At 43.5% G+C, this 23,437-nt stretch overlaps 1 long non-coding RNA gene across 1 annotated transcript in view; it reads right to left on the bottom strand.

The window, feature by feature from the left end:
* Positions 1 to 23,437, bottom strand: part of LOC141408678 (uncharacterized) — a 77,467-nt gene that overhangs the window by 49,461 nt on the left and 4,569 nt on the right. Inside the window, exon 2 of the long non-coding RNA XR_012424826.1 lies at positions 562 to 675. This is a non-coding gene — a long non-coding RNA (uncharacterized lncRNA). The remainder of the gene's footprint in view (positions 1 to 561; positions 676 to 23,437) is intronic.

The following is a 23,437-nucleotide window of genomic DNA, read 5'->3' as shown; positions in this document are numbered from 1 at the left end:
CTCCCTCCTGCTGCTAGGGTGGGACCTGGTGGGGTTTGCAGAGGTCACGCAACACTGAACAGGGAAGGTGTTCTGATGGGCTTGGGTCAAAGCTCAGGCTAATAGTATAACTTGGGGGTTGGTAAATTTTTTCTGTAAAGAGCCAGACAGTAAATATTTCAGGCTTTATGGGCCATATGGTCTCTGTAGCCAACTGCTCAACTCTGCTGTTGTAACATGAAAGTAGCCATAGTCATAAGTGAATGGGCAGGACTGTGTTCCAATAAAGCTTTATTGATGGACACTGACATTTGAATTTCCTAAAATTTTTATGTGTCACAAAATACTATTCTTCTTTTGCTTCTTTTCTCCAATCATATAAAAAGGTAAAAACCATGCTTAGCGTAAAAGTCATATAAAAATGGGAGGCAGGCTGGATTTGGCCTGCAGGTGACAGTTCGCTGACCCTAGTTTTACCAAACCTTCCCTTCTTTTGGATTCTACATCCAGCTGGGCCAACTCCAGATTAAACAGCTTCTAGGTCGGGCTTTGAGCCTGCCCTCCTTTGCCCGCTTCTCTTACCTATGAAACCACACAGGTCCAGTCCACAAGCCTCTGCTCATCGCTGCCCCATCAGGAGCTCTCCTCCAGTCTTCCAGCATCTCCTGACCAACCACAAGCTGCTGTCTGCTGTCCCTGCAGGAGGTGGCCATAAAGAAAGATGGAACTGCCATCATTTAGATGACCCTGGTGAAGCAAAGCCCCAAGGACAGGTTAAAGGGGTATCACGCAAACACTATGACAAGCCTTGCAAATAATACGCTTCAAATAGACTGCACATCATAAAAGGAAATCTCTAGGAAAGGTGGAGAAGACATTGCTAACAATCTGGGTCCAAGGAAGGAGTCCTGGAGACAGAAATGGAAATGCCTTTCTCCTGCAGGAGACCAAGGCCAGAGGACAAGATATGGAGGACAGGAGTGCACCAGGGTCACAGGACAGTTTAGGTCTAGTACCACAGAGAGGACTAAAAAGCACTGACAGTCGGGCGCGGTGGCTCATGCCTGTAATCCCAGCACTTTGAGAGGACAAGGCGGGTGGATCACCTGAGGTCGGGAGTTCGAGACCAGCCTGGCCAACATGGCAAAACCCCATCTCTACTAGAAATACAAAAATTAGCCAGGCATGGTGGCATGTGCCTGTAATCCCAGCTACTAGGGAGGGAGGCTGAGACACGAGAATTGCTTGAACCCAGGAGGCAGAGGTGCAGTGAGCTGAGATCGTGGCACTGCACTCCAGCCTAGGTGACAGAGCAAGACTCTGTCTCAAAAAAAAAAAAAAAAAGCACTGACTAAGGAAAGGCTAAGAATAACAACAACAACAACAAAAAACTGCTAACTTTTTTTTATTAAACACCTATTGTGTTCTAGGCATATGTTGCTGGTTTTTAAAAAATAATACTGTCTCTTATTTAACTCTTTCAACACTCTGGCAAAATAGTCATTTAAAAAATCTTGCATTCATTTTTTTAAAATAAATATTGTGCATCTTTTATGTGGCAGACACTATGCTAGATGCTGAGGATAAGCAAGTAAGCAAAAATAGACCTTGTGCCTGCTTTCATGGAGATTATACAGGGATTGACAAATTTTTTTTCCGTAAAGGACCAGATTGTAAGTATTTTAGGTTTTGTGGGCCATAAGGCCTCTGCTGCAACTACTCAACTCTGCCACTGCAGTGCAAAAGCAACCACACACAATATGTAAAAAAGTAGGTGTGGCTGCGTGCCAATAAAACTTTTTTATGAAAATAGGCTTCAGGCCAAAGCCGGCTACAGTTTGCTGACCCCTGTTCTAGTAGGAGACAAACATTAAGTAAATAATTACACAAAAAGCAATCATTAAGTGACATCAGGTAGAAGTTCCTGATACTAAAAAACACTATAATCAGAGAGATTTAACCTATTCAGGGAGATCAGAGGTTTCCCTGAGGGAGCAGGTCTTAGATCTAATGTAGCAGTTAATTAGTGAGGTGAGAGTAAGACTATTGCAGACAAAGGAAACAGCTTGTGCAAAGGCCTGGGCCAGAAAGAAGCATAGTAAACCCAAGTTAAAAGAGGTTTATAGGGCTAGCGCGAGGTGGCTCACGCCTATAATCCCAGCACTTTGGGAGGCCGAGGCAGGCAGATTACCTGAGGTTGGGAGTTTGAGACCAACGTGGAGAAACCCTGTCTCTACTAAAAATACAAAATTAGCTGGGCGTGGTGGCACATACCTGCAATCCCAGCTACTAGGGAGGCTGAAGCAGGAGAATCGCTTGAACCTGGGAGGCGGAGGTTGCGGTGAGCCGAGGTCGTGCCATTGCACTCCAGCCTGGGCAACAGGAGCGAAACTCCGTCTCAAAAAAAAAAAAAAAAAAAAAAGAGGTTTATAAGCCTGGTGCGGTGGCTCATGCCTGTAATCCCAACATTTTGGGAGGCCGAGGGCGGGTGGATCACAAGGTCAGGAGTTCAAGACCAGCCTGGCAAAGATGGTGAAACCCCATCTCTACTAAAAATACAAAAATTAGCTGAGCGCGGTGGCGGGTGCCTGTAATTCCAGCTACTTGCAAGGCTGAGCCAGATAATTACTTGAACTCAGGAGGCAGAGGTTGCAGTGAGCTGAGATCTTGCCACTGCACTCCAGGCTGGGTGACAGAGTGAGATTCTGTCTCAAAATATAAATAAATTAATTAATTAATTAATTAAAAGGTTTATATAGTTGGGGCAGAAAAAGTCAGTGAGTGTGAGCTCAGACTGAAAACAGCAGGGAGTGCTAAGCCCTGTAAGGTCTTGTGGATCTTGTTAGGGGATAAGGTCCCTATTTAAATACAGAGACTGCTGCACAGGGAGTTAAGTAACACGCTCAAGGTCATGTAGCCCGCAAAAGGTGAAGCTAGAAGCCTTATCTCTAGACCCAACTTCCGTATTCCCTTCGTGTTCATTTTGGTTCTGTTTGCCCAGTGTCTTTACAAATTTTCCTCTGTGAAATTCCCAAATCATTCAACAAAATTAAAAGGAAAGAGAAAGCCGAGTCCTGCACCTAGGCTAGGAGGCTAGCAGAGCCCTGATACCAGCGGGAAACCAGAGTGAACCTGGCAGATAAGTCCTACTGTGGAGGACCTACAGGTCTGGGGAGAGCTGTGCTCCTACTTCTCCTTTTTTCTCTGATGACCCCTTATATGAGTCTTAGCAAAGCTTCCTCTGTCCTTGATGTCAAAGGAACCTTCAGAATTATCGCCCAGACTCCTCCCCCTGCATTGCCAGGCCCTCTGGATCTTGCCCTGCCTGCCTCTGCACTCTGTCCTCACTGCCTTACTTGCACGCTCCCCTTGGGGACACTTGCATGGCTTGCTGCTCTGTGAACACTCCACGTCCCCTCCTCAGTTCCACGCTGTTCCGCTGCTGGAAGAGCACATGCCTTGCCCTTCCCCTTTGTCTGGAAACCTTCTCTTCTTGAAGAATCCACGAAAATGTAGCACATAGACACCATGGAATACTATGCAGTCACAAAAAAGGATGAGTTCATGTAATTTGCAGGGACATGGATGAAGCTGGAAACCATCATTATCAGCAAACTAACACTGGAACAGAAAACCAAACACCACATGTTCTCACTCCTAAGTGGGAGCTGAACAATGATAACACATGGACACAGGGAGGGGAGCATCACACACTGGGGCCTGTCAGAGGGTTGGGGGGCTAGGGGAGGGATAGCATTAGGAGAAATACATCATGTAGATGACGGGTTGATGGGTGCAGCAAACCACCACGGCACATGTATACCTATGTAACAAACCTGTACATTTTGAACATGTATCCCAGAACTTAAAGTATAATATAATAAAACAAAACAAAACAAAAAACCTTCAAAGAGGAATCTCCAAAAGCAAAATAAATAAATAAATAAAAGAATCCACCTAGGAGGCCGGGCTCAGTGTCTTACAGCTGTAATCTCAGCACTTCGGGAGGCAGAGGTGGGTGGCATGTGCTGCAATCCCAGCTATTTGGGAGGCTGAGGCAGGAGAATTGCTTGAACCCAGGAGGTGGAGGTTGCAGTGAGCCAAGATCATGCCACTGCACTCCAGTCTCGGTGACAAGAGCAAAACTGAAATCAAAACAAAAACAAAACAAAAAAACAAAAACAAAACCAAATCCACCCAGGAATGGTTCCTGATGCTTCCAGTTCTGCAGGAAGCTGTGCTCCCCTTCAATGCCCACACGGTTCTTGGTGTGAATGGCTAACATCCTAAACTACAGTTCATGTCGGCCTCCCACACTGTACCCTGAGCTAGCAAAGGGCTTATGCGATGGGCGTTTGGCACTTTCATATGGAGGTTAACCCGCTGACTTGTTAACTCCACTTATTCCCAGCTCTTAGGCATCTGCATATTTCTATCCTTCAGATTTCCTAGCACTAGGCCTGATAGCAGCACTTCTCAAAGTGGGGTCCCCAGTCCAACAGCATCAGCATCACCTGGGAACTCTCTAGAAATGCAAATTCTAGAGCCCTCATTGGACCTCTGAGATCAGAAACCGGGGGTGTGCAGCGATGTGTGCTTTCATAAGCCCTCCAGGTGACACTGAGGCAGGCGAATGTTTGAGAACCACGGCCTCACCAGAAGTTATTGCTCATTAAATTGTTGATTCCCTGAGGATGGTAACTGGTTGTTTTCAGCCTAGAAAAGAAAAAGAGTAACTGAGAAAATGACACGAAAAGCTTTTACTAGGCTGGGTTTTTAGAAAAGAAATTTTCTGACACGATATTTCAAATATGGGACTTTCAAAGAAGGCTCTGCTTTGTAAGCGTTGAAAAACAAGATCGATTCTCCTCTGTCTGGCTTGGGTGTGGTCTTGCTGAAGGGCAGGGGTTCGGACGAGATAACCTCGCCAGATGCCCTCCACTGCTCAGATTCTCTGCTTCTCGATATTCTATGCTCCAGGAAAGAAATATAAGTTAGGGAGCAGGGCATTATTGCTAGGGGACTTTGGGCTTTCAGCCCACAAGGAAGTATATACTTCTTTCCTCTTCTAAGGTGAGTCTTTGCCAGTCTATACTCATAAAAAGAGATGACCAGGACCTTTGAGAAAGGTAATTGTTTGTTTTTAGGTCATAAAAATGAATCCTTGCTTTGTTTTCAAAGGAACATGCTCTTCATGCAATCTATACAATCTGAATGACAAGTAGGTGAGCTCCAAGATTGGAAAGATAAAACTTCATTGTTGGTTTTTGGCCTGGAGCTGAAACAATGGGACAAAGGAGTGGCTTGTTGGTATAAGCTCTATAAAACACAATAATATTAGTCATGTAAACAGGAGAAAAGAGGAGAGGCTTAATGAGATAAATTACACCGAGTCACCACATTAGGGATTAAAAGATTCTGATTAAGCAAACGCTAAAAAGTACAAAAGAAAGGATAAAGGGAAGCGTGGTAACTTTAGTGTTAGAAAACAATGGGTCCTTCTATCTAGGGTGCTGTTTGACAAGGGGGAGCTTTGAGAGGCTGCCTGAGCCAACTGTGAGCGTCCATTAAGATCCCACTTTTCATCCAAAAAAAAAAAAAATCCTATACTCAAACCAGGGCTCACAAAGCCAACACATTCTTTTTTTCTTCCTTATTCTTTTTCTTTCCCTCTTCACAATTGCAAAGCAATCCATTTTGCTAGATGAGTCTGTGAAGGGAATAAAAGCACTCCAGGTTTCTGAATCTATTAGCATTCCCAGATTTGCTGGCCTAACTTCCAAAGTGTGACTGGCTGCCATTCTCAGGCTAAGGGGAAAATAGCCAACTCATTGATGTTTAAGATTGCCTGTGTACCTGTGAGAACAGCCACTTTTTCATAACTATTTTTATAAGGACATTTGAACAACTGAAGTAGAGGGTACAGATGTGTACTATTTCAACTAACAGAGCCGCTGGAGCCTTGAGTCAGTATTACCTGCTCATCATGTAGCTGTCTGTATTAAAGTGCACATCTACAGATGAGAAGATATAAAACTCTGTCAAAACGTAGAACAGCGAAACTCTCAGTGGTTCGCACTTCCACATACTTCTTGGCACCGGTATAAGTGCAAGGTCGCCAAAGGCCAGCGAGCCTTTATATATATGTATATTTTGAGACAGAGTCTTGCTCTTTCACCCAGGCTGGAGCGCAGTGGCACCATCTAGGCTCATTGCAACCACTGCCTCCCAGGTTCAAGTGATTCTTGTGCCTCAGCCTCCCCAGTAGCTGGGATTAGAGGTGCGTGCCACCACAACCGGCCTGGAACAATTTTTTTTTTTTACATAAATGTAAAACATAAGCTCCCAGAAGCAGAATTGCTTTCAAAGGGTAGGAATGTTTTAAAATTTTTGGTATTACTTACACATGCCTTTCAGAACAGTGATACTAGGCCAGGTACTGTGACTCATGCCTGTAATCCCAGCACTTTGGGAGGCCAAGGCTGGCGAATCGCTGGAACCCAGGAGTTCGAGACCAGCTGGGCAACATGGGGAAACCCCACCTCCACTAAAAATACAAAAAATTAGCTCGGTGTGGTAGTGCACACCTGTAGTCTTAGCTATGGAGGCTGAGTTGGGAGAATCACCTGGGCCCAGGGAGGCACAGGCTGCAGTGAGCCAAGATCCCAGCCTGGGAGTACACTCCAGCCTGGGAGTACACTCCAGCCTGGGAGTGAGAACCTGTCTCAACAATGAAAGAAAAGTGATATGAAATTCACTTCGACTAACAGTGAATGATTTTGCTTATTTCCTTGATTCCCTGAACCATACTTTTTCGTACAAGTATTTGCCAATTTGAGGAGCTAAAAATGACATTCCATTTTTGTTTTAATAAGTATTTCATATTCATGTTCTATATAGAGAGAGAGAAAATTGTTTTTTCTTTGGGAATTGCGTATTCATGTGTTTGCACATTTTTTTTTTACTGAAATAGCGGTAGTTTTTTGCATGGATTATAAAAACTTCATGTATTAATGATACTACTTTACTTGCTCATATATGCTGTAGGATTTCCCTCTAATTTTTCATTTTAATTTTTTTCATGGTGTTTTTGACATGCCAAAGTATTTAACATTCATGTAGTCAAATCCGGAAATGCGTTGTTTTCTTCCTTTGCTTTTAAGCTTACAAAATTCTGTATTGGCTGGGTATGGTGGCTCAAGCCTGTAATCCAGCACTTTGGGAGGCCAAGGCTGGCGAATCGCTGGAACCCAGGAGTTCGAGACCAGCTGGGCAACATAGCAAGACCCCATCTCAAATTTTAAAAATTAAAAATTTTAAACATTAAAAATAAATAAATAGGGCCAGGTGTGGTGGCTTACACCTGTAAAACCAACACTCTGGGAGGCTGAGACAGGAGGATCACTTGAGCCCAGGAGTTTGAGACCAGCTTGGGCAACACAGCAAAATCCTGTGTCTATGAAAAATAGAAAAATTAACTGGGTGTGGTGGTGCATGCCTGTAGTCCCAGCTACTCGGGAGGCTGAGGTGGGAGAATGGTGTGAACCCAGGAGACGGAGCTTGTAGTGAGCAGAGATCGCGCCACTGCACTCCAACCTGGAGGAGAGTGTGAGACTCTGTCTCAAAAAATAAAATAAAATAAAGTAAAATGCAATTGCCTCATCCTCTGAGGTGGGACCCATAAATCTGCATTTTCACCAAGCATCAGAGAGAATTCTTCTGCAAGGTGGCACAAGAAAATTTTCAACATTGATTATCTGATTCGATACATAGGTATACATCCACATCCACATCTGTATAGTACCCACGGATCATCTCCAGCTGTACATCTCCCAGGTACCTACAGCTCAGTCCAAAACAGAATTCAACACCTCTCTACTCAAAACTCTTCCTCCTCTAAGTATCATTTTTCTTTCTGACACACACCACGACGTTTCCTTGCCCCAGATCTGAATCAGCCATGTCTTCAGGGAGCTCTGGGTACATTCTCATGGGTAATGACATTCAGATACTAAGATATTGGCACTAGGTATCATTCGAATTCTCTTGTCTTAATTTGAACTGTTTTCTCAGAATGCAGTTCCAACAGTGGGATTACTAAATTAGGAAAGGTGATATATTTTATGGCTCTTAATTCAATATTGACAAAGGTACAGCCAGTCCACTGCTGGGCTCTGTTAGGACTGTATTCCTTTGCCTCTCCTTCGCCTGTTAGTGTCAGTCGCTAATATTAAAGCAGTAGCATTGGCTGACAGTGTCCTCAAATGTGAGAGCTTCAGAGAACAGTTCTGACGCACAGCTCCTGTCATTCCCCTCTCTGGTCCTCTGGGGATCTTTGCTGAAGAGACACATTCTGAACTAGAGCCAGAGAGGGAATAAAGAACTAGCTGGAGGCCGGGCGCGGTGGCTCACGCCTGTAATCCCAGCACTTTGGGAGGCCGAGGCGGGCGACTCACAAGGTCAGGAGATCGAGACCACGGTGAAACCCTGTCTCTACTAAAAATACAAAAAATGAGCCGGGCGAGGTGGCGGGCGCCTGTGGTCCCAGCTACTCAGGAGGCTGGGGCAGGAGAATGGCGTGAACCTGGGAGGCGGAGCTTGCAGTGAGCCAGGATTGCGCCACTGCACTCTAGCTTGGGTGACAGAGCAAGACTCCGTCTCAAAAAAAAAAAAAAAAAAAAGAACTAGCTGGGTAAGTGCATAAACAGCTCGACTTCTACCTCATCCCCAAATTAGTGCAGCTCTGGTTAATTTTGTGTGTGTGTGTGTGTGTGTGTGTGTGTTGAGATGGAGTCTCACACTGTCACCCAGGCTAGAGTGCAGTGGCCTGATCTAGGCTCACTGCAACCTCTGCCTTCCGGTTTCAAGTGATTCTCCTGCCTCAGCCTCCTGAGTAACTGAGATTACAGGTACCCACCACCACGCCTGGCTAATTTTTGTATTTTTAGTAGAAACAGGGTTTCACCATGTTGGCCAGGCTGGTCTCGAACTTCTGACCTAGTGATACGCCCACCTCGGCCTCCCTAACTGCTGGGATTACAGGCATGAGCCACTGCACCCGGCCAACTCTGGTTGATTTTTAGGGGAAGACATGGCCAAGGCCGGAACTCCTGAGCAGGGCATTCCACTTCTGTTTCTTTCCTGAGTCTAAGCAGCATCAGAATGTACAAGGAAGGCTAGCCTGATCCTTTGGGGTGGCAGGAGGTAAGAAAGAATAAAATGGAATGTGGTTTCTGAACTTCAATGAACAGTAATGACACACGCTGATAAATGTGGCCCAGGTTAGTATACGGAGGGGAATGCAGGGTGGTGAGGGAGTAGTCAAGAGGAAGGTACAAAGGGGACAGAAGTATGACGGCAAAGCGGGCTCTCCTAGAACCATTTTAGATGTGCAGGAGAAGAAATTCCCTCTCCCAAATCTACTGCCAGGCATACCCTCCAGCCATGTTTACCTCTCCCTTTTGGTGGTAAAGCCCACCGAAACTAACTCCAAAGAGACTGAGAGCCCTAGAAAGAACAGGTCTTGCTTCAAGCTGTTTCAATATCTTTTTTTTTTTTTTTGAGAAGAAGTCTAGCTCTGTTGCCCAGGCTGGAGTGCAGTGGCACGATCTTGGCTCACCGCAACCTCCACCTCCAGGGTTCAAACAATTCTCTGCCTCAGCCTCCTGATTAGCTGGGATTACAGGTGGCCGCCACCACACCCAGCTAATTTTTGTTTTATTAGAAACAGGGTTTCACCACCTTGGCCAAGCTGGTCTTGACCTCCCCACCTTGTGGTCTACCCACCTTGGCCTCCTAAAGTGCTGGGGTTACCGGCGTGAGCTACCGCACCGAGCCTGTTTCAACATCTTTAAGGACTAGAAGTGAAGAAAAAGATGTTAGGTAAGAACCAGACCATATATTGTTTGACTTGACAAATCTTGTACTTATCTAAAATGTGCTAATACTCTGTTGCTTCTACTGTCTGTGAGCTCAAGAGACACAGAGTTTCCTTCCTAGGCTTTTCTAGTACTCCTGCGTCATAGAGATCCTAATATCTTCTGATTGACCTCTTTGTATTCTATTTATTTATTTATACTTTAATTTTAGAGACAGGGTCTCACTTTGTCTGCAACCTCGAACTCCTGGGCTCAAGCCGTCTTCCTGTGTTAGCCTCCCAAGTAGCTAGAAATATAGGCGTGTGCCACCAAACTCTCAGCTAATTTTTTTTTTTTTCTTTTTCTTTTTGTAGAGATGAATGTCTCACTCTATTATTGCCCAGGCTGGTCTTGAACTCCTGGTCTCAAGTGATCCTCCAGCCTCGGCCTCTCAAAATGTTGGGATTACAAGTATGAGCGACCTCACCGGGCCCAAATTAGGATAACAAATAGAAATTTTAAATTTAAATTTTCATGCCATAAGTTTTTATACCTTTAGTGCTAATACGTGTTTGGAAAGAATTAATACGTAGAAAACAAGTATTATTGGAAAAGTTCAGAAACAGTTGGTTAGGCCTAGCACAGCAGCCAGATTATGTTTCGTGATGATGTATCCGTGGTTTCTATTTTAGACTGCATAGATAGGACAGCCATTTTCCACCAGGTAAATTAGTCTTCATCTGGTTGTGCTCTTCCAGGAGCACAGCGCCGCGTCAAGACTCAGTGACACTCATGACACCATTTCAAGTCACATGGCCCCACCACTTCATCCAGGTCTCTCTGAAGCTAACCCTTATTTGACCCGTAGCATATATTCTGTGATAGTCTTTTACTATTACTCATCATTTAAAGTATGAGTTTTGAATTTCTGGCTATCCTGTATGTTTTGAGATAAGAAGTAACATTTATGTAAATAGTTCCTTATGTCCTCAATACCTAGAAGAGAACTGTAATTTTTGGTAGATCTAAATAAATACTGGCTGATAACTTGTTACCTGGAACAGATTATGCTTGAAAACTTTAACTTCCATTAACGCACACACACCCATCCTTGAAAGTGGATATGGGGCAGCTAAATCTTGATAAGTAAGGGATGAGACAATGTACACCAACTAAGGACCAAGAGCCCAGGAGTTTGAATTCTAGGAGGACCATGAGAGGTGTACAGCTGGACTTTGATGAGAAGGTCATTAGCCCCTAAAAGAGTTGTCATAGCTTTTGGGGAGAAAATGCTTCACCAAAGAAATTCTATTTATTTTATGATGAGATCGGGCACATTCAGGATGGTATGGCCTATTTATTCTATTTATTTTAAAGGCTTGCTGGAAGCCATCTAGCCACTGGCCAACTGCAAACTATGTGCACTTTTCTGGGTCCCAAAGCCAACTTAAGAGGCTGCATCCCTAGCGTTCCTTTTACCTGTGAAAGAACTGTTTTTTTCTATACAGACCTCTGAGCTACACTCAGTGAAACTAATTCCAACTTGGGATTCTTATTAATTATCTGTTGAGATTGTAGAACTAGGCAGTATCCTTTCGGAATATTTTTCAAGAAATGAGTATAATAGTATTCACAAAAGGAAAACATCAGGCTCTTTTTGCAACGCAAATAACAACTCTCAACATTAATCCCTTCCACCTGCCACCACCACCACCATCACTACCTTCCTAACTTTCCCTAATACCATCCTGGCTGCTATCTTCAACCCAAAAGGATGATGGGGAAGAGAATATTCCCTCCTTATGAAAGAGCTTCCTAGGGCTGGTGCAGTGGCTCATATCGGTAATCTCACCACTTTGGGAAGCTGAAGACGAGGATCACTTGAGCCCAGAAGTTCAAGACCAACATGAGCAATATGGTGAGACTTCATCTCTCCAAAAAGTTTAAAAATTAGGCCGGGTACGGTGGCTTACATCTGTAATCTCAGCATTTTGAGAGGCCAAGGCAGGTGGATTGCTTGAGCTCAGGTGTTTGAGACCAGCCTTGGCAACATGATGAAACCCCGTCTCTACAAAAAATACAAAAATTAAGCCGGGCGCGGTGGCTCACGCTTGTGATCCCAGCACTTTGGGAGGCTGAGGCGGGCAGATCACAAGGTCAGGAGTTCAAGACCAGCCTGGCCAACATAGTGAAACCCCGTCTCTACTAAAAATACAAAAATTAGCCAGGCGTGGTGGCACATGCCTGTAGTCCCAGCTACTCAGGAGGCTGAGGCAAGAGAATTGCTTGAACCCGGGAGGTGGAGGTTGCAGTGAGCCAAGATGGTACCACTGCACTCAGGCCTGTGCTACAGAGTGAGACTCTGTCTAAAAAAAAAAAAAAAAAAAAAAAAATACAAAAATTAGTCAGGCCTGGTGGTACACACCTGTGGTCCTGCTACTTGGGAGGCTGAAGTGGGAGGATCGCTTGAACCCAGGAGGTCGAGGCTGCAGTGAGCTATGACTGTGCCACTGCACTCCAGTCTGGGTGACAGAGCAAGACCTTGTATATGTATTTAAAAAGTAGGCTGGGTGTGGTGGTTCATGTCTGTAATCCCAGCACTTTGGGAGGCCAAGGCGGGAAGATCACAAGGTCAAGAGATAGAGACCATCCTGGCCAACATGGTGAAATGACATCTCTACTAAAAATACAAAAATTGGCTGGGCATGGTGGTGCATGCCTGTAATCCCAGCTACTCAGGAGGCTCAGGCAGGAGAATTGCTTAAACCCAGGAGGTGGAGGTTGCAGTGGAGCTGAGATCACGCCACTGCACTCCAGCCTGGTGACAGAGCGAGACTCCGTCTCAAATAAAAATAAAAATAAAAATAAAAATAAATAAAATAAATAAATAAATAAAGTTTCCTAGTTCTAGCCTGGTATAATCATGGACCTTCCAGTCCATGCTGTTTCTAATGTCTGCTAATGTATTAGTATGTGAATATGCATATTGAAAATAGAGGAATGTATTCCAAAGAATGTATCTGAAAACATTGGATAACATTTAACAAACTGTAAATCCTAAAGATGCCTCCCCATTTGACACTGAGGGAATTCTTAGTAAGTGAAATTTAAGAAGAAACTAAATACCACCTTCTCCTCCCCCTTGTTCATTATTCCTTTCTCTTCCCTCCTCCAACTCTGAGAGCTAGGCACTGCTTAGAGCATAAAGATAGGCTTTGTTCTATCTTCCCAAGTAGAACTTTTCTTAAACGGCTGCAATGGGGAAGGAGAGGAATAGCAATGTAAAAGCTGGTAGAATTTGTCTAGGGATACAGCAATGCTAAGCAAACGATGGCTTTGTTTGTTTTGTTTTTTGCTTGAACTGTGTAGCCAAGATTGATTACCTGATGGTCCAATATTTCCTTACTGAAAAAAGCTAAATCTAGAGAGAAAAATCCCTTCTCCTTTTCTTTCATTTTTCACAAATGAAGGTTTTGTATTTTGATTTTTTTTTTTTTTTTTTTTTTTTTTTTTTTTTTGGTCTTTCTAAAGTAGGCCTGATTTGAAAGGAAAGATTTCAAATGAAAAAAGACACATAGAAGAGGTTCTAGGGAGTCTCCCAGAGAATTGTTGAATTAAAAGATAATTGGATTAGGCCAGGCGTGGTGGCTCACACCTATAATCCCAGCACTTTGGGAGGCTGAGGCAGGTGGATCACTTGAGGCCAGGAGTTCAAGACCAGCCTGGCCAACATGGTGAAAACCCATCTCTACTAAAAATATAAAAATTAGCCGGGCGTGGTGGTGCGTGCCTGTAATCACAAGTACTTGAGGGGCTGAGGCAAGAGAATGGCTTGAATTGGGAGGCGGAGGCTGGAGTGAGCTGAGATCCCGCCACTGCACTCCAGCCAAGGTGACAGAGATAGACTTCATCTCAAAAAAAAAAAAAAAAAAAAAAAGAGAAAAAAAAAAGAAAAGATAATTGAGTTTGACTTCTACCACATAGAGGCAACCCATAGCCATTAGAATTCTTATTTAACCAGGGCTCATCAATTCTCACTAAACCTTATTCACAGATTTGAGAGACCTCAACCATCACTAATAAAATTGATGATGTGAAAGGAAAATCTCCAGGAGGAAAAATGGAAAGTTCCCAGTTCAAAACGAATACTAGACCAGATCATATTCCTAAAAAGAATCCAGCTGATATCTAATTCACTTCCTAATTTCTATATGTGTTTCTCAAACTCTTTCTAACATACAACTTAATATTCATTGGGTGAGATGGCATGACATTCAAGGAGAGCATATGTGAGATCTGATTCCATTAACCTCTCAGATTAGCACCATTTCGTTCTTATTATATTATGTAAATGGGCAACTCAGGGCAGTAGTCACCAAAAATAGCTGATGTATACTGTTCATTCTTTGTTTTCCTTGCCCTCTCACCCAAAGTTTGAAAGTTTGCATTTCTAGTTTATTTCTTTTTTTTCTTTTCTCTTTTGAGACAAGGTCTTGGCTTTGTCGCCCTGGCTGGAGTACAGTGGCGCGATCTTGGCTCACTGCAACCTCCACCTCATGGGTTCAAGCAGTTCTCTGGCCTCAGCCTCCTAAGTAGCTGGGACTATAGGCATGCGCCACCACATTCAGCTAATTTTTGTATTTTTAGTAGAGGCAGGGTTTCACCTGTTGGCCAGGCTGGTCTCCAACTCCTCACCTCAAGTGATCCACCCACCTCGGCCTCTCAAAGTACTGGGATTATAGGCATGAGCTACCGTGCCCAGCCTCTAGTGCTGTTTTTTCATGAGTATGAAACAGTCTATGAATGGATAGGGGGTGGGAGGGTATTCAAGGTCATTGGCTCCTGCCTTTCCCTGAGATCCATTTATCCTGCCCCCGAGAAATACCATGATGATGTCCTTCTTGGACCCTGGAGTTTTGGGCCGTGATTGGACTAAAGTTTCACAGAACATTATTTTTGGAGTCCATGCTGCCCTGTGATTGTCCAGGATGCATCTCTAGTAAGGGTGTTATTTTCCCAGCACCTGCTGACCTCAGACAGGGCCTTCAACATGCCTCAGGCAAAAAAAGGAAAGGGAATAATGTTCACAAAGTTAAACACTGTGTTAATTACTTTACTACCATATCTCACTTCTCCTCTTTCAGTCCAAGAAACCACTTGAGAGACTGTGTTATTATCCTTATTTTATAAGTGAGGAAACTGAGGCCCAGAGAGCAGCAGTTGTTTGCCCAAGGTCAATCTAGTAAGGGGTAGGGAGGAATTCCTTTTCAGGACCCTCTGTCTCCGAGCCTGGTTCTCTTTTTTTGGACCACTCTAGGCTTGGGGTGAGTAGATGGGCACGGAGGCAGCTGAGAGATGCCATCAGATGTGGCAGACAGGAGAGGGGTGCTGAGATTGGGGGTGCAGGTGGGGGCCTCAAGGCAGAAAAGAGCCAGCAGGGAAGGGAGCGACTACAGAGTTACTCAGAAATTCTCTGAAGAGCTTTGAATCCTATTGATTTGGAATTTAAGGGTAACTTCACCAAAGGCAGGGATTACGACTTCTCATTGCAAAAGGGATAAAGGAAAGAAAAATCTGTTCTGACATTATTGAGCAGACTATGTTGCCATTTTCCATGAGAACCTGGTTTTGAGGACAATAGCTTTCCAAGCTAGAGGGTTAATAATCAAATTGAAACATCCTATAGCGTAATTTAAAGGAATGTTTTAAAATTGTGTGTTGCAACCTGTATTTGTGTGTATATGTGCACAAGGTTCATTTGAGATGTTTAAAATGTACTTCTTTTTTTTCTGAGACTGAGTCTTGCTCTGTCGCCCAGGCTGGAGTGCAATGGTGTGATCTTGGCTCACTGCAACCCCCGCCTCCCCAGTTCAAGCAATTTTCCTGCCTCAGCCTCCGTAGTATCTGGGATTACAGGCACCCGCCATCATGCCTGGCTAGTTTTTGTATTTTTTGTAGAGACAGGGTTTCACCATGTTGGCCAGGCTGGTCTTGAACTCCTGACCGCAGGTGATCTGCCCGCCTCGGCCTCCCCAAGTGTTGGGATTACAGGAGTAAGCCACCACGGCCAGCCTAAAATTTACTTCTTACTACAGTTCATGGTTAAAGATCTTTAAAGCTATTGATTTCAAGAGGGCATTGCAGGCTAGAAACACATCCATTGACATTCAGCAGACCAAATGTTTCCAAATGTGACACTAGTACTCAGACTACATGTCTACTATTACCAAGATCATCCCAAACCATTTTAATTGCAGAACTTTAGATAGATAGATAAATAGATACATGGACAGATGACAGATAATCTTCTGCTCTCCCCCCCAACCCCCCCTTAATTGTAGCATTTACAAAGTTGTAAATCAGCCTTCCTTTCTTTGTGGAACTGGAATTTAGGGCATGAATTGGGTGTTGCCAGAAAGCACACAACTGAAGGTGGCCATGTTTTTCCACTGGCAGACACAGTTCTAGAGCCCTGAGGCAGCTGTTAGTTCTATTTGCAGGAATATGAATTCTTAAAGTATCTACTTCACCTCAAAAGTACCAAGAGAAATCCTACCAAGCTTGTGGGGAAAGTACATATATACATTTTTCTATCAGTAGATCCATGGGGAATGTGAGAACAGAGGAAGAAATGGCACTGGAAGAATAGCTAAGAAGTCAGCTGTGGCTACTGGCTGCTAGTGAGCTCTCTAGAGCACCAGGATGGGACACCCAGCTCTCCTGCTTGTGACTCTAGGAAAGTACTGGGCCCCAGATTCCTGTTCAGTGAAATAGGGATGATAACAGTGCCTACCTAATAGAAATGATGTGTACAGTAAATTAGGTCATATTAACATGTAAACTACTTAGAACAGCGTCTGGCACATAGTCAGTGCCTAATAAAAAATTATAGGCTAGGGGCTGGGCATGATAGCTCATGCTGTAAACCTAGCACTTTGGGAAGCTGAGGCAGGAGGACCACTTGAAGCCAGGAGTTTCAGATCAGCCTGGGTAATTTAGAGAAACCCTATCTCTACAAAACCAAAACAAAACAAAACAAATCTTTTAAAAATGTCATGCAGGCCGGGCGTGGTGGCTCATGCCTGTAATCCCAGCACTTTGGGAGGCCGAGTTGGGTGGATCACTTGTCTGCGGTTCGAGACCAGCTTGGCAAACATGGTGAAATCCCGTCTCTACTAAAACTACAAAAATTAGCCGGGCGTGGCGGCATGGGCCTGTAATCCCAGCTACTCAGGAGGCTGAGACAGGAGAATTGCTTAAACCCAGGAGGCGGAGGTTGCAGTGAGCCGAGATGGCGCCACTGCACAGTCTGGGTGACAGAGCTAGGCTACATCTCAAAAATAAATAAATAAATAGAAAATGAATAGGATGAGAATCCAAATTAAAATAAAACTGGTACATGAGAAAAAGGAATCCCATTGACTTTTTTTTTTTTTTTTTTTTTTAGATTGTGGTAAAATATAGATAACATAAAATTTACCATCTCACTTTTTTTTTTAATTTTTTTTTTTGAGATGGAGTTTTGCTTTTGTTGCCCAGGCTGGAGAGCAATGGCGCGATATCAGCTCACTGCAACCTCTGTCCCCTGGGTTCAAGCGATTCTCCTGCCTCATTCTCCTGAGTAGCTGAGACTACAGGCATGTGCCACCATGCCCGGCTAATATTTGTATTTTTAGTAGAGACAGGGTTTCACTATGTTGGCCAGGCTGGTATACAACTCCTGACCTTGTAATCCACCCACCTCGGCCTCCCAAAGTGGGAGCCACTGCACCCAGCCTAATTTACCATCTTATTAATTTTTTTTTTTAAAGACAGAATCTCATTTTATCATTCAGGCTGGAATGCAGCAGTGCAATCTGGGCTCACTGCAACCTCTGCCTCCTGGGCTTGAGCGATTCTCCCATCTCAGCCTTCCCGTGTAGCTGGGACCATGCCCAGCTAATTTTTGCGTTTTTTTGTAGAGACGGGTTTTCGCCATGTTGGCCAGGCTGGTCTCCACCTCCTGGTCTCAAGGGATCCACCTGCCTCAGCCTCCCAAATTGCTGGATTACAGGTGTGAGCCACTGCACCTGGCCATCTTACCCATTTTCAAGCATACAGTTCGGTGCCACCGAGTGCATTTATGTTGTTGTGCAACCATCACTGCCATCCATCCACAGAACTGTTTCACCCTGCAAAGCTGAAGCTCCATAACCATTAAATAAGAACTCTCCTTTACCCCCTACTCCCAGCCTTGGGCAACCACCATTCCACTGTTGCCTCCAAGAACGTGCTACTGTAGGCCCCTCATGTAAGTGGCAGCATTTGGCATTTGTTTTTTGGTGACGGGCTTATTTAACTTAGCATAACGTCCTCAAGGTTCATCCATGTTGTAGCATATGTCAGAATTTCCTTCATTTTTTGGGCCTATTGACTTTCAGTCTGTCAATTCTTTTTTCAAATTTTCAGAAAGTTAAGATGTAAATATGATAATCCTCTCTTCTCTCCAGCAAAGGCAAAAATCACTTCTCTTCAAACACTCACTGCATTTACCTGCACATACAAATGCGAATTGAAAACTGGTTTTCTTAAGAAAGGTATCATTCCTTGAGGCAGGCTGTTTACATTAATCAACGTTTCCCTAATACTTGTCAGTGTTTTGTAACACTTTTTCAAGTGCCAATTGTAACTTGCTAGTTCCTCTGAAGTGTGGAGGCTGCAAATAGGGGAAACCAGGATGGGATTCTGTTCCCCTGGGGCATCTACTGTCATGGAGAAGCATCAGTTCTTTTCATGGTTTCGTTTTACATAATAATTAGCTATGTGGATGGTGTCTCGAAGTATTGGATGGATGGATTTATCACCATGTGTGAAAAGTCCTGGTTTCCCAGTATTTTCATATTTGCCTCTCCTTTTAGGCACTCAAATTTTACATCACAAATTGAAGATTTAATCTGTTCACTTGCTAGAATCTGTTTACTAATGTCACAGAAAGTTTTCCCTTCAATAAACATAATGGTGATAGGAAAAACACAACATACTAAAAAGCTATGATTAAAGGGAAAAAGAATTGATAGACGGGATATCTCAACTGTCACCTCTCAGATTATGCCTTGTCGTTTTCACAACTTTTCTGGAAAACTATTTATTTATTAGCACATCATAAATATGTGCCCTTGTGATTCTGCATGAGCGCAACTTCAGTGTCCAAGATTTAGTGCTATTTTCATTTCTTTTCATGAGTAATATTTAAATCTTGGTACACAGCAATAATCTGCATCAGCATTACATTTCAAAATATTAAGGAAATTTAAAAATCTAACAATTTATAAGTTTCACTGCTAGGTCAAATGATGAAAAGGCTAGCAAAACAACTATTCATAATAGAAATAAAGGGGCTGGGTGCGGTGGCTCATGCCTGTAATCCCAGCACTTTGGGAGGCTGAGGCAGGCAGATCACCTGAGGTTGGGGGTTCGAGACCAGTCTGACCAACATGGAGAAACTCCGTCTCTATTAAAAATACAAAAGTAGTCCGGTGTGGTGCTGCATGCCTGTAATCCCAGCTACTCGGGAGGCTGAGGCAGGAGAATCACTTGAACCTGGGAGGAGGAGGTTGCAGTGAGCTGAGATGGCGCCATTGCACTCCAGCCTGGGCAACAAGAGCAAAACTCCATCTCAAAAAAAAAAAAAAAAAAAAAGGAAAGGCCGGGCATGGTGGCTCACGCCTGTAATCCCAGTACTTTAGGAGGCCAAGACGGGTGGATCATCTGAGGTTGGGAGTTCAAGACGAGCCTGACCAACATGGTGAAACCCCATCTCTACTAAAAATAGAAAACTAGCTGGGTGTGGTGGTGCATGCCTGTAATCCCATCTACTTGGGAGGCTGAGGCAGGAGAATCACTTGAATCCAGGAGGTGGAGGTTGTAGTGAGCCAAGATTGCACCATTGCACTCCAGCCTGGGCAACAAGAGTGAAACTCAGCCTCAAAAAAAAGAAAAAAAAAAAAGAAAGAAGAAAAGGAATAAAGGAATTAAAATTTATTTGCTATTGCCTTATTCTTAACATAAAACAGTTTTCCTCTTTATTTTATAACAGATTTTCTGGTGATTTTGAGATTTATGGATCATAAAACAATGCTTTAGAGGATTGTTAATGTAATGCCCTAATGTATTTAAAGATTTTCATTTTATATTAATTGGTAACTAATGGACATTTGGGACTCCTGAAGAAAACCAAACAAAAATAAAATAGCATAAATAATAAAACTACTAAAAGATCCAGAGCAAAAACACTGGTAATACTTTGGTTATTAGTATGACAGTTCTCCCATGATCGGGGAAAAAAATCATTTTCTCATATATATATATATATGATATATATATGTTTTTTATATATATATATGTTTTTTGTTTTTTGTTTTTTTTCCTGAGACGGAGTCTCGCTCTGTCACCCAAGCTGGAGTGCAGTAGCACAATCTTGGTTCACTGCAACCTCTGCCTCCCGGGTTCAAGCAATTCTCCTGCCTCAGCCTCCCGAGTAGCTGGGATTACAGGCACCCGCCACCACACCCGGCTAATTCTTTGTATTTTTAGTAGTGACAGGGTTTCACTATGTTGGCGAGGCTGGTCTTGAACTGACTTCGTGATCCACCAGCGTCAGCCTCCCAAAGTACTGGGATTACAGGCGTGAGTACCGCGGCTTGCCTCATACTTTTTTTTTTTTTTTTTTTTAAACTAGAAACATTACAAGTAAATCTTTTAACTATGAAGTGAATTCCATTATAATACATGAAAAAAAAAAAAAAAAGAGATGTAGACAATGAACCTAGAATTGTTTTCCCAGACTTTTCATCATGAAAAATTTTCAAACATAGAAATACTGAAAGAATAGTAAAATGAACAGCTATAGACATTATCCTGAAATTCTGTAATGGTTAACACATTGCCAAATTCGCTTTCTTTTTCTCTCTCTACATACACTTCTTATTTGCAGTTGTAGGTGTTATTTGAAGTTGCATGTTTCACCATTTATCTTCTCAGAATAACATCCTCCAAAATAACCACAATACTCTAACATCAAAAAAAGCCAACCCTAATTCTATACTATCTATAATATCCAGTCCAAATTAAAGTTGCCCAAGACATCTTGCATGTTTTTTTTTTTTTTTTTAAATCCAGGAGCCAATAAAGATTTACACATTGCATTTTCATTATATATCTTTGTTTTTAAGGAATAGTCCTTCCCCACTTCTCTCCTCTCTGTCTCTCTTGACATTAACTTTTTAAATAGCTCAGGCTAGCTGTCTTGTAGAATGTCCCAGCATTCTGTATTTATTCCATTTAACTTGCTCATCTAGACTTAAACTTTCCGTTCTGGAAACGTGAAGGTATCTGGAATATCTTGCACTCTAGTCCCCTCCCATCCCCAGAGTTCACCTGCCCTCAGCTGTGAAGAACATCTAGAGATCATCAATTAGTTGAACTCAAGTTTTAACCCTTCAATGATATGGCTAGCTTCAGGAAGAAAAGTTATTTAAATGATACTGCCAAAGTGAAAGCGTTTAAAGGAAAGGAAAGATGTCTCGGTGTAAAGTTGATTTCCCAGCAAGTCCTGGGCCTGCAGCAAAGGCGGCTCAGCAGAGAATGTTAAGGGGCCCAGGTCCGCTCTTGTTATGTGAATATGTAGGAAGGAGCATCAAAGGTGCTTCCTTTACTTTTTTCTTTTGTCTACCAAATGCTCTTCAGCTTCAGTCGAGCTAAATGCTAAACTAAATGAATTAAAAAAAGCGTATGATCCCAACTTTTCTCAGACTTTAGAACGGGTTAATAAAAAGGAGGTTGGGCACAGTGGCTCATGCCTATAATCCCAACACTTTGGGAGGCTGAGGTGGGCGGATCACGAGCTCAGGAGATCGAGACCATCCTGGCTAACATGGTGAAACCCCATCTCTACTAAAAATACATAAAATTAGCCGGTCGTGGTGGCGGGCGCCTGTAATCCCAGCAACTTGGGAGGCTGAGGCAGGAGAATGGTGTGAATCCAGGAGGCTGAGGTTGCAGTGAGCCGAGATGGCGCCACTGCACCACTGCACTCCAGCCTGGGCAATAGAGCTAGACTCCGTCACAAAAAAAAAAAAAAGAAAAGAAAAGAAAAGAAAAGAGGGGGAGGGCAAACTTCACTGAGATCTTTTATTATGGTCTGAACTCCAGGCAGTGTTTCATCAAGCCCCAAAATACTGTTCTTGCTTTTCTGGGGCATCTCGCTTGTAGACAGGGAAAGCTCTGGCAGAAAGGCTCTCTGCTTGAACTACTTCAAAGAAACTAATCATGAATATATCCTATTAGTGTGAAAATCCCAAATTAATCAGGTAACATTAACACATAGGAGTGTGCCGTACATGTGCATTACTTGTAAACAGACTTGGTCGGGTGTGGTGGCTCACGCCTGTAATCCCAGCACTTTGGGAGGCCAAGGCAGGCAGATCACGAGGTCAGGAGTTCGAGATCAGCCTGGCCAACACGGTGAAACCTCGTCTCTACAAAAACTACAAAAATTAGCCGGGTGTGGTGGTGGGTGCCTGTAATCCCAGCTACTCGGGAGGCTGAGGCAGAAGAATTGCTTGAACTTGGGAGGCGGAGGTTGCAGTGAGCCGAGATCACACAACTACACTCCAGCCTGGGTGACAGAGCAAGACTCCGTTGCGGGGGGGCGGCGGGGGAGAGATATAAACAGACTTAGGAGTAGAAGGGGCATTAATAGGCAGAAGAACGTGGTACAATGGGATTTATATCTGCACTCCTATGATTGCTTATAAACACATGCTATTTTAGACTGACATCTTTCTCGAAATATAGACTTAAATAAACAGAAGTTCGGCCGCAGCTGAGGTGGTGTTCTTCTGCAGGCCTCAGACACAGTCAAGCATTTTTAAAAACGTGATTGGTGGGCTAAGAAGTTTATCCGCCTGGTTCCTCAAATTCCCAAACAGTTTATTTGAATACTGAGTGAATAGCTAATCTTGTACAAGTTCTGGGGCTTTAACAAGGTAAACGAATGGGTGGGCTGTGAAAGTAAACACTGCATTTCCTCCCAGGCTCACCCTGGCTTCCAAAATTCCTCTCCCTCACTCCTTTCGCTCTCCCCAGCCTTCTAGTTCCCAAGCTTGGTCTCTCGTATCCTGTGAAAGTACTGAAATTGCAAAGGAGACATTTTTAATTATAAGTACTACAGTAATGAATTCAAGTACACTCGTTTATCATAAAGGGCTTTCCCATCTGTCTCTAAAGTATACTTAAAAATGCTGTGTATTTGATAACATTAGCACCAAGCATCTTCCACATGTTAATATCCAGCGTTTTAGATGTTCGCTCCCCCCACCTCAAAAGACCGCACAGTGGTGGTTCCAGAAAGAGCACATTTATCTCTCCGTGTTTGGGAGTGCCTGTGTGGTCTCTTCCTAATTTATTTGCACTCCAATCCTTGGGGATCTCATCGCAATCCCCCTAGGCAAAGGGAGATTAGGGAATAGGACTGTCTGCTTCTCCCCACTCTGACAGAGAAGGGAGAACAACTTCCCCAAGTCCCACAAGTTCTTCTGGCCACTGTACAAATTGTTCTTGAG

This window comes from Macaca fascicularis, chromosome 15 (genome assembly GCF_037993035.2).
Source record: "Macaca fascicularis isolate 582-1 chromosome 15, T2T-MFA8v1.1".
In the NCBI taxonomy this organism is placed as follows: domain Eukaryota; kingdom Metazoa; phylum Chordata; class Mammalia; order Primates; family Cercopithecidae; genus Macaca; species Macaca fascicularis.
The sequence above is the reverse complement of the archived record's forward strand: the minus strand, read 5'-3'. Positions and strand labels throughout refer to the sequence as shown.